This window comes from Calidris pugnax, unplaced genomic scaffold, assembly GCF_001431845.1.
Source record: "Calidris pugnax isolate Ruff unplaced genomic scaffold, ASM143184v1 scaffold27, whole genome shotgun sequence".
Taxonomy (NCBI): Eukaryota; Metazoa; Chordata; class Aves; order Charadriiformes; family Scolopacidae; genus Calidris; species Calidris pugnax.
Genome location: NW_015090893.1, coordinates 14,940,781 through 14,952,874, shown reverse-complemented (window position 1 = coordinate 14,952,874; position 12,094 = coordinate 14,940,781).

Below are 12,094 nucleotides of genomic sequence, written 5' to 3'. Positions count from 1 at the left end.
ATTCACCCTTGTTACTGTTTAATGCTAAGAGTAAATAAATTACAAAAAATTGTTCAACCCTTGAAGAATGTGGAAAAACTTAAAAACGGAAAGGAATGTAATATAGAGCAGCCATATCCCATTTTGCATTCAGATGCATTGAGGACAATACCTTGTCAGCTATTGTGTGTATATTTTAAGCATCTCTGTCACTGTTTATTTATATTCTGTATTAAGATCACACAACTGTGTGCATTTATATGCTGAATACGGGAGTTTCTGATTCCCATACACGAATTTAATGTACATAGGAAACAACCTTGCTCCTCTGGAGTTTTCTGAATGGCTGCTGGGGATGGAATGCCATGCCTTGAAGTTGCTAGAAATTACCTGTTTGTTCTTCTAGCCCACTTCTCTGCCACTGCAGGATAGCTCCCCTGAGTATATTCACCAATGCCTTAATCATCCTGTTCTTAAGAGTCTCAAGCAATGCCTCCTTTGGGAGTTCACTGCACAGTCTATTAGATCTTAGTGCTAGACTATACTTATTTATATTCATCCTATATTTATTAAGCCAGACTCCTTCCAGCCTCTTTCCTTCCCCAGTTCCTGCTATACCAGTGCAAGAGAGAATGCAGGAAGTGATTTTCCTGTGATTACTGCAGGTCTAGGTGTTGGGATAATTACATATGCTACAACCATCAAGCCTTTCTTCACTTCATGGAATTGTCAGATGTCTTAAAACTCTAAAAATTGGGCCCTAGAGAACATGAATTGATCTGTTTTAACTATTTCACACTTCATTCCATAAGACTAGACATCTCTAAACTAAATCTGAAATATAATTTTACTTCAAAATTCCTGACAGGATCCAGACAAGATGTTAATTTGTTGACATCCCCTATGAATTGTTTTTGCTTATGATCTGTTTATCTCCATTAAATAATCTAGTATCCATGTTGTAAGACCTATGACCGATGTGAGGAACTTTAATCAAAGGCTCATCCAAGAACTTGTACTTTACATTTAGGAAGTGTATGAGTTGTTTAAGTGATTAGAGAATACAAGCTATGTACCATTTTCCCAAGGGAATTTTTTGGGTAAAATTAACCAAAACACTCCATATTCTTGTCTTGAGGATTTTTTTTCTATATTTCTTCATCAGTGTAAAACTTTATGTTGTGACTTCTTTGTATTTTGTTATCCTGTACACTCCTTTCACCAGAAAGTGTTGAATAAGACATTCCTATCATTCATATTTGTTTGTTTACTACTTATTTCTCATCAGCCAGTATGTTAAATGCTTGACTAACATATTTACTGTTCTTTCTACAACTGTTTGTTTCCATCTGGCGAGCTCTGCAACTCTACTACAGAGCTAACCTTCCTATATGTTCCACCACAAGCAGCAGGTATAATATCCAGTCATGGGCTAAAAGCATACCCTATGGTTTCTCTGCAAAGATGCTTCCACTGCTACTGGATCCATCCCCACTTTGACAAAACTTTACATTTTTGCCTGTCTGGCATTCATTAAGAACAACCTTTCCAGACAGGCCAACCTTTCCAAGGCCAACCTTTGGGACTGGTCTAGTTGCCTTTCTCGACACGCAGTGTTAATAAAATTCTATGGTTTTGAATAATCATGCACATAACTGAATGAATTCTTCTAGGAAGAGGTATAAGTAAAAACAGACACATTCAGGCCACTGAATGCAAAACTGCCAAAACAATCTCACTGTTTAACTCAGCATAAATTTCCAAACCCTTTTTTCATCGCATTGCCACCAATTTCTCTGATATACAGTTCTGTAAGACAAATAAAATATTTAATCTTTATTTAATAAAAATGCATATTGAAATTAAAACCGTAAGCATAAACTTTAAATGTTCAGTGGGGAGACATTTAGTCACACAACAAGACTGAACTTGATTTTTGAAAGGTATCTGACTCTCAACGTGTCAACATCAGAAACTTTGTTCACTCCTGCTATTTTATTCCATTTTATTCCTTTTCTTTATCTATGAAGGCTGAAAGTTACAGGTTTTTTTCTATGAAAACACATGGTCCAGTGCTGTGATGGCAGTGTATCTGTGTTACAAGTATCCCACCTTTGAAAGGGTGGCTCATATATTTTTTAAAGGGGGGGAGTTGCATTTTTTTCTATCCAGTTCAGTAAAATTAATTTCTCAGTTCTTTCCCGTATAACCTTAAGTAACATTTTTCTCTTGATGAATTGGACTTCATATGCTTTCCTGTTACTGTGTATTTATTAGGCATAAACTGGGATGTAAACATCTGGTCCTAATTATACACTCTTTGTATTTCGCAGGGAACACAACAGCTTGAATTCATCCCTAATAAGGAAAACAGAATTGTGACAGTAAACCTGAAAGAGTCAGGTTTTAGTGCCCTTATATCCTTCTTTCAGCAATTTACAGACAGAAGTCTTGAGTGAGAGCTGTGGGATAAATCTGGGACCCAAGCCATGCTGCTGGTTTTACGCCTTCCTCTTGTGACTTTTTAGCTCCCTATCTCTGATGAGTGCAGCTTTAGTTTTTAAACATTCAGGCAACAGGTTTTGAGTTTTCTGTTGAACAAAATGTCAGCAAGTGATGACCTATGTTTTGCTAAAACTATTTTTTAATTTCAGCGTGAAGGCTGGAAACAATTCCAGTCTGGCTGAGCAGGTTCTTTGTTCTTTTGACACTTCCTCCTAGCAACCCCTTGGACTATGAATGATGAGAAATATTGGCCAGGAGTCTGAAGCCATATTTCAAATTAATGGCTTAAAATCACACATACTAAGCAGCCTATTGAGCTTGTCAGTATTTACATATCTAGAAAAATAAATTGAGACGTAGGATTGTCTATTTAATTGTAGCATCTTGAAAGAAAACTGCTGACGGGGACAGAGAATAATGTAACTATTATATAGTTGTTTCTAGTCATTGTTGTTAAATCCTTCTATTGGAGAGGACAGCAGAGGACAGGCAATTCTTTTTATGTGGCATCAATGTGATGGTGATTGTCTCCTAATGTGCTCTTTCACTCAGTGTGGTCTCTACTGCTGGCCTAGGTGACAATATTTAATAGCTCATGCTTCATTTGAGGCCAGACTTCAGACCTTTTCTTAGACTTTTCAATGTCTAAAGTCACCTTTGTGTATATCTTCACACATTTTTCTATGAAGCCTTAGGGGATCACTATCTTTGCCCCTTTAACAATTTAATAATCTCATTTTAAAAAGTGTCTGGGCCAGGAACATGCAGACCTGACTTGTGCTAATAGTATTAATTTCTTTCTTGAGGGGAATCTCAGCTGTTGCTTTGAAACTTGCAGTTTATACTTCATCTGAGGTCAGATGGGCTAGTTTTGTGAATTAGATTTAGAAAAACTTGCATATAATCAAGCTCTGCACTTTGCTCGGTTGCACTTCTGTCAAATGCTCCAGAGTGCGTGCATGCAACCATGAATCCTGTACTTGAAGATGATTAAAATAATCTTCTCAACAGGTTATTTGCCAGATCTTCTCGCAACAGCAATAAGTTCTCTATGCTCAGTACTTAAGAAAACTGTTAACCTCTGACTGAGGTGAAAAATTCCTTTCCTATCTGAGCATATTGCTATTAGGTTTTTGCAGACATAATGGTCTCTAGAGTAAGCGAACTCACTAATCCCTCTGAAAAAATATTTATCACCAACTTTGTTTACTCTATCACAGTGTCCCAGACTTCAGAACTGGTTACAGTTTGACGTGATTGGCAAGTTAGGATAGATTTGCAAGATCAAAATCAGGTCCAGACAGAGTGGCACTTTTGTCAGCCCCATGTATGTTGATGAGGGCAGCCTGTATTATGTGAGACAGACCTGGTTTTCAACTGGACTAACTTGTACTTGCATGTGTAATACAGCTCTCTTGCCTGAAACCAGAAGTGTCCAGATCAAACTATGATACCTGGAAAGTCAAGTTCCATCTCCATCATAACTTTCAGACTTCAGAAATCATATTAAACACAAATTCTTTTTTGCAGTTAATTAATTCAAGAAATCCTCATACCTTCTTTTTGCGTGTTGGAGGAATATATTTATGGTGTCACTGGATGATCTTCCAGCTCTGTTAGCTTCTCTCATTGTCTCATTTATTATTTATACTGCATGGAACCTACTTAATTTTATTTGTATGTCTGTTGGTTCAGTAGCTCTCATTACTTCCAAAGCTGCCTGGAGATTTTATATTGATACTGTGATTTTGCCCGTGATGAAAATCTTAATATCTTTTGTGTCATCAAAAAAGTGTTACTTTTTCTACCAAAAGAACCTCAAAAAGGCTGCAAAAAGACATATCATACCTGTAATGTATAAGACTGAGGAATCAAAAGCATAGGGCCAGGAAGACTTCAGGAAGCCATCTAATCAATCTGCAAAAAGTCTCAGGAGTCATCTTGTCTGCTTAGATTTTGTTTCCCTCCCTACAGGGCCTTTTCACAGCTTGATGATGCACAAAGAAGCAAGGTGTGTTGTTTTAAGGACTTTTGTCCCTCAGTGAAAAACACTTCCAATTTATGCAGTTAGTTCCTTTGAGTCTATTAATAAGGAAAAGGTTCTACTTTTTCCCGACTCACAGAAATACTTCCCTTGGGATACAGCAATGAGCAGTGCATCTTGTTCCTTTTCATCTTGTCCTATTTTTTTTTAATCTCTGCCTCAAAGTGAGAGGAACTTTCCCAGGGGTTGAACTATCAGGTATTTTCTGGGTTCTGAAATACTTCCTTTGGAAGACACACATATCCTCCTTACTTATTTTTAATTCCTTGCTTTTCCAGTAACTTGGCACCATCAAGAGCATGAATCAAATGATACGCTTATTCTCCCTTGAAGCAAATGCAACTTTTCTCAAACTCATGTCCCGGTAGATTTGATTAACCCTCTTAAGAGAATGTGTGAGCTCCCTTCTAAAATGCCCCGAGCCGCAGTCACTTAGTTTATTCTGTTTGCTTTTATTTTCTTTTTCTTTTTTTTTTTTTTTTTTCCTTTTTATTTTTCCTCGGCATCCCATTGCCTTTTCCACCAAAATTCAACTTAAAATCAATACATGTTAGTTCCTCTCAGGCAGATAGTCCATTCATCTTCTGCTTCCGTGTTATGCACTGCTCCTTTGAAGAATTTTTTTCTGCTGTTAATGACACTGTCGTGGTTTTTGTTGCAGCACAGTCTCTCCCAGGGTATGTGAAATTATGTAAACCTTTGCCATTATTGTATTTCTTTCCAGGCATCGGCAAAATTCTGGCTCAAATATATGGCACAGTGTGTGCCACCCCATGTACTACTTTTTGTGTGGACTTTTGACACTCAGTTCTGTGTATACTCCTCGCCCTGGGCGTACTTTCTTGAAATATTAGCAGATTGTTTTTACTTCCTATGGAATCAAAGCACTGCCCGCTTCCCTCAAATTTCACTGCAGCATGAATTTTGCTTGGCAGATTCTGATTGCTTTGTCTGGTGTGAATTCTGGGTGTTCTGCGGTTTCTCTGCCAGTGCTTTGTTCCAACCTGTGAGTTGGTCTCCTCCTCCCTTGGTGGATTCAGTCCCTCCCACCCACCTTGGAATTGCAAGACCTTGAGCTGGATTAGAACATGGACAAATTCTATTCTCTTTGTACTCTCCATTTAAAAACTTAACACTCGTCTCTCATTTCTATGCAGAGTGAAGTGCTACTTAGATTCCTTTAATACAGTTTCAAATTTGGCCAGAGTTAACTGAAAACACATCAAGCACTTCAGAATCGCTTACTGTGAGAAATAAGGCTACTGTCTGCCTTCCTTTCTGCCAGTTTCCAAGCTTGCTGACACAAGGTGAAGTTTTGCGTCCTCCACATTTCTAGAGGCTGTCACTGGGGGTGAGGCATTTTCCTCCTTTATAATTTCTGCCCCTAAGAGAATTATCAGTGTTTGGGGTTATTTTTCTTTGTTTTTATAATCCTGTTATCATAGACAATGCAGTAATTGCTTAAAGCAGAGGAAGATATCCAGAATTCTTTTAAATATTTTTCCATTTTCTGAACAACACAGTCCTTTGCAGAACGCTGTCCTTGGTGCAAGGACCTGCTTAAAGTATACGTGACTGAAGTGATTTTTTACAGGTACAGGACTGTTTGGCTGGATGAGGGTCTGCCCCTGCCATACTTGAGCAATGGCTACGCTGGAATAGACACAGTGATACAGGCTTGTAGCAGATCTAAGACAATGACCACATTTTTGTCAGTCACCTTCAGTATCTCCCCCTGCGGCATGTGGTCCACATTCCTGGAATTTCTTACAGCTGCCCTGGGTGCTGGCAGACACTGATGCTGACCCTCTCTTGCACCTTTTATCTCTCTTTTAGCTGTTGCCACACCTAATGCTTCTCTTCCTTCCCCACCTAACACTTCATGCTGACTCCAAGGCATTCGGTGACTGTGTGAATTAGTTTGGTTTTCCATAAGGGTTCAAGTTACTGGTGAGGAGAATCAGCTGCTCCCCTAGAGAGCTTAACGGCATGTGGTCCACATTCCTGGAATTTCTTACAGCTGCCCTGGGTGCTGGCAGACACTGATGCTGACCCTCTCTTGCACCTTTTATCTCTCTTTTAGCTGTTGCCACACCTAATGCTTCTCTTCCTTCCCCACCTAACACTTCATGCTGACTCCAAGGCATTCGGTGACTGTGTGAATTAGTTTGGTTTTCCATAAGGGTTCAAGTTACTGGTGACAAGAATCAGCTGCTCCCCTAGAGAGCTTAAGCTCCATCCCTAAAATGTAGCAGCAGGGAGAAAGAGAATTGTTTCTTTACATTATCTGAGAGTATTGCATTCTAGCACATTCTTAACATTATCCCCCGTAGGAGAACATTGAAGCCACAAAGACTGAGAAGGTTTATGAGTATGCAAAGTTTTACAGCCCCTCTGTGGCTCATCTTTATTGTCCTCATCGATAGACATCAATACTTTTGTTTTATTTTCTTTAATGAAAAGAGAGTTTAGTGAGAGAGAGAAGATTGTTTGATACAATAAATCCCCAGTTCTTGTTATTTTCATGCTACTCAGCAAATTCAAATCTGATGTTAACCATATGTAACCGATGCCAAGATGTTTTGGGACTCTGTCCGTCAGGCAACGCTGCTTCCAGACTGGCTCTGAAATCTCCAGCTTTTGTAAGGATCTTTGTATGTGTTTGTATGAGCAAGAGGTACGGGGATGGGAAGAGTGAAGTAAATGAAAGGAAAAAGGGAAGAATGGAAGAAATTATGGTAAAGAACCATAAAGAGCTCAAAATGCCAAGACTGCATAAGATGGTGTTACAGAGAAAAGAAAAAGTAGGAAAAATAGGAAAAATAGAGAAAGTTTTAAAAGAAGAAATGGATAGCATGGGGAAACCACAAGCACACTTGAGACTTCTTTAACTTTTATATGAATGGAAATTTAATTTTTGTATTTCAGCCTTTAATGATGCTTCATCTTCCATGTAAATTTAATCTCTGAAATCTGACTATTAATGTAAATGGTGTTATTTATTATTGTTTGATACTGTGGTGTGTCATGGATATTCAAAACAAGGTTTTACTGTGGTAAACATTGAAGTAACCCATTTGATATTTCACACGGTAATCTCCAAATCTCTGTTTCTGTTCATGTATTATAGAGAGTGCTTAAGACAACTCTCTATCACTACTTGACAGTGGCAAATTTTGGGATGATATTTTCCAGGCTGAAGAAAGCTACAAAACTTCACACCAGTGTTTCATCGCAGCTCAGTATGAAGTCTGAGGACAAATTTAATTCTAATGACCTTTTCCATCTGAAAATGAAGGCTGCATTGGCAGAGTTAACGCTGGCATTAAATGGTGAGAGCTCTTCACTGCAATATTTATGTTAACCGATTTTTGTGAGGCAATTCCTAGTAAAAGTTCCAGTAGTGATAAAAGCCACCATAAAATAAGGTTGCCATTTTACAAGATACTTTGTGAAATATCATAAAATTACTTTTGTCATGATCACCATATCCACTAGAAAGATAAGAAAGTGAAACCATTTGTCAAACATGCAGGGAATATCTTCCCATTAAACACTTAGTCTTTAAACTGATGAACGTTCTGATATGACCCAAATAGACTGATGTAGGTAAAGTTATTTTTTTTAATGTCAATCTGCAGGTCCTGGGGACAGTAATCACAAGGCCTAACTTTTACCTGGTGTCCCTCTGGTTTTGTAGGCTCTTTCTGCAGCCAGTAACATCCTTCAGAAATCAATCCACAGTGGCTAGGACAGGCTTCTGCTCTGAGGCACCATTCAGAAGAGCTTGTTTCTTTTTACTGATGATAGAGGGAATTGAGGATTAGTCTCAGAAGCCAGAAGTCAAACATTGTGAATACCTGCTTCAATCTCATCTTTCAGTTTAATGTAACCTTTTATTTGATCATATGTTTAAGGTGAACACAAGTCTTTTCAATTTTAAATGTATTTTTCTTTTTCTTCTGGATACCTGTAGGCAAGAGAGTTTTGCAAGGTGTGAAAAACTCGGTCCTGAAATCCACCTCCAACTTCTGTACATGGTAAATCACTTTATTTACTCGTTGCTTTTACCATTCTTTTGCTTGAGTTGTTTTGTTTCTTACACATCTCTACCATAAACTGTGTTCAGCTTTTACTTTGACCAGGACTTGCCAGTATTTCAATTCACTTTAATCTGGGATATTACAACTAATACAAGGTAGTGAATAGATTGCAGAACATGCTGTAGGATCTTTCCAGGTCAATGGATGTTTTCTCTTACACTGAAATCACTGACATTGGGGTTAAGTGCTTCAGAAGGATAAGAACACAGGGGATTGCACCAATTGCAATGTCTCCAAAGTAGCTGGTGCCACTTTTCCTGAAAGAAAACCATAATTTTCCTGCCATGTGACATACTTACAGCACCTCTGGTTGCAAATTCTTGCAAAATTCCAGGCATTGTTGCAAAAAAATATGGCTGTCTTAAATAGAGAAGAGTCCAGGAGCAGAGGCAAATAAAGTGGTCAAATCAGAACCTGTATTTGTAGTATTTTCTGAGAAGAAGACTTACAGTCTGTTTTAAAATGGACAAGTATCTCAGGAACTTTGTATAAGCCAACAATTACTTATTGCACAGGTTAAACTAGTTTTTTTTCTGCACAATTGCCCACCAGAGCTAACAAAGCTGAATCTGCAGTTCTGAGAATCACAGGAGGAAATAAAACCACTGTCTATTAAAAGGATACAACAGTATATGGAAGATACAAAGGGATGTTAAATAAAGGTCTGTGCCACTGCGTGTACCTTTTTAGTGATATATTTTTAAATCCAGTTAAATTACGGGAATTGAATTTTCCTAATCCAGTAGTGAAAGACTCTGGTACACAGTAAAGTACAGAAATGCACATTAAACATTTGTTACTGTAAAGATTTTCTTTCCTGACTGAGTGTTTAAAAAACTGAAGTCAGTGGAATTGTGCCTCACAAGAGGAGGGGAAAAACCATCAATAAAAGTCCACAGATGATTTTCAAGGCTCTACTACAAAGGCTGCAAGAACTGCCTCAAGAGCTATGGAAGCAATCAAGAAGGTGAAAAAGTGAGTCTTGCTATCAAGTATAACTGGGGGAAGTAAAATCCCTTACATGACAACCCTTATGTGCTATTGTTACTGACTTTACCCTACTGGGTACACAGCTGCTGGCTACTGGCTGTGATGTGGGACAAGTTCAGTGCAGCTTTAGGGAAAACAGGAATGGCTGACTTGATTCTCCAGGCATCCTTGTTTTGGTCTTAGGGGGAAGTTAACGCGTTTCAGTTAAGTTGCCTGCAAGACTGGTGCTAAAGGCTTTCTCTATTAACTGAAAGTCCCAAAGTGCCCTATTAAGATAACTATAACATTCCTCTGTGTGGGGAATTGAGCTGGAGATGAGATCTGGCCCTTGATTCTTAAGTGTGTGAAATGCTTTCTGCACCAGAAGGTTCTGCTTCCAGAATGAACCTGGACAGGCTACAGCATGGAGAAGCTGGCAGGGCACGCTTGTAATTACAACTTTTGATCAAATGAATTATACAGTTGAGGTGAATTATCAAATAATATCCAAAATCAATACCATGGCACCTTTTACAGCTGCAAGCATGAAAAAGAAAATATGTTTTTTAACTCTTCAGTAGTTCTTCTAACTCGGAACAAAGGAGCTTTTTACATCCAAAATACGGAATAGTTGAGTCATCCACTATAGAGAGATCTCTAATATTATATTCTTGGATGAGAATAAGAGGTAATTACAGCACTGTCCAGAGATGAAAACCAGCCGACAAGGGTGTTTCAATTCTAGTCATGGATGATAAACAACGTGGAGGTGAAATGCTGCAGCTGCAGAGTGATAGAGATTGCTATCAGGATTAAACAGGAAGCCTGTGTTTTACTGGATCAAGAAAGATTAGCCATGTTTTGAATATGGAATTATGAAGTAATTAAATAAATGAAGACGCATTTCTGACACAAATGTTACAAGTAAGAATGCAATTACTCACTTTATATACAAGGTTTCTGTAATTTATCATTCAGGTCTTTAACTGGAAAGCATATCAGCCTGCTTCATACTAAGTGAAGTCAACCGTGCCGAAGTCACTGAAGGACCGGGCCTGGCGTGCTGTGCTAACAAGCATGTTTTACAGGGATGAACTAACTGCTACTATAAATATATAATGGGTAAAACTCCTTCCAGTTTTGGTGGAAACACCGTTCTGCTGCTCTTTTACCAGGCTGGCCTGGCAATTCATGACTTGAAGAAATGGTCAAGGGAGGATTAAATTGGTCTGACCTCCAGTGGGATCAAGAAAGTAGTAACAAGCGCATCTATGCAACACTGGAACCACTGATGTAGTTCCTTGTGCATAAAAAATCTCAAATATTTATAGGCAACATGGTCTGTGTATGAAGGTGCTGAAATTCAGCAATGTTCGGGGTGAAACACACAAGTCAAACAGAACGGTATATAGCTGAATGGCAACAGATTTCTATAAGCTCACTGGAGAAACCTCTTAACCATGAGATTTAAGATGGTGCAAGGTCTTTAATGTCTGTGCAAAGAAGACAAATTCTCTGCTGTTAAAAGCCTTAGAGAAAAGGCCCATACAGAACAAACTGCACAGTACTCTGTTAATCTTAAGAAAGAAAGAAGAAAGCTTGTGTTCACCCTGCCAGGTGGAAGTTACATAAACCTTATCTGTCACTGAAACTAAAGGTTTTATAGGAACGTCTGTGCACAACAGAGATATTTGAGAGCAATACTTACCCTGGACCACCATCAGAAGAATGGTATGGTCCAGTACAGGAGGGAAGATGGAGCAAGGTGTTTGGATATGGATTTACATCCAAATCTGCAGGGCTTTGGTTTGGATTTCTTCTATTTGTTGCTTTTATTGGGTTATATTTTGCCCTCCTGCAGGCATGCAGCTTTCATTAGATTCTATGTGCACCAAGGGGAGGATGCAATATGAGGTACTTACGTACATACGTGCTTGTTCTCTGCTTTTAAAATTAATAAACCCTCATTGTTTTTTCAGTCCCAGAGGTTTTATTGTGGTTACGTAGTATTTAGGAACTGTATTTAAAATCAGATCTAGGATTAGAGCTGTACACTGAGTTCAGTGCTCAGAAATAGCAGTAAAAATTAATAAACTTGGCCCTTTCCTGTGTAACTTAAGAAACCCCTGATGTGTCTTTCTGTAAAAAGTGGACTTAACCCTGTTGACAGCTTTCTTGGAGAGAAAAGGCAGTATTTACAAGACATTTTGTTGAACCATATTTGAAAAATGTTATATGGAACAGCTCTCACAGCTGTATTTAAAATGGGTTGTCAGCAAAAGTATGTGTCTTCATTTTTGGGCATCATATTAATTAGCAGGGGATGTGTTCTTTCTTCCATCCATGATGAGACCATCAATAAGAGCCTCCACTCCATACTTTAAAAAATACTTCTAGATGTGAAAATTTCCTCTTTCCTATTCCTTTAAATGCTCAGAAGTAAGAGGAGGAGGAGTTCCTTCCTGACGGTCTTTGGGGATGGATACAGCAACAA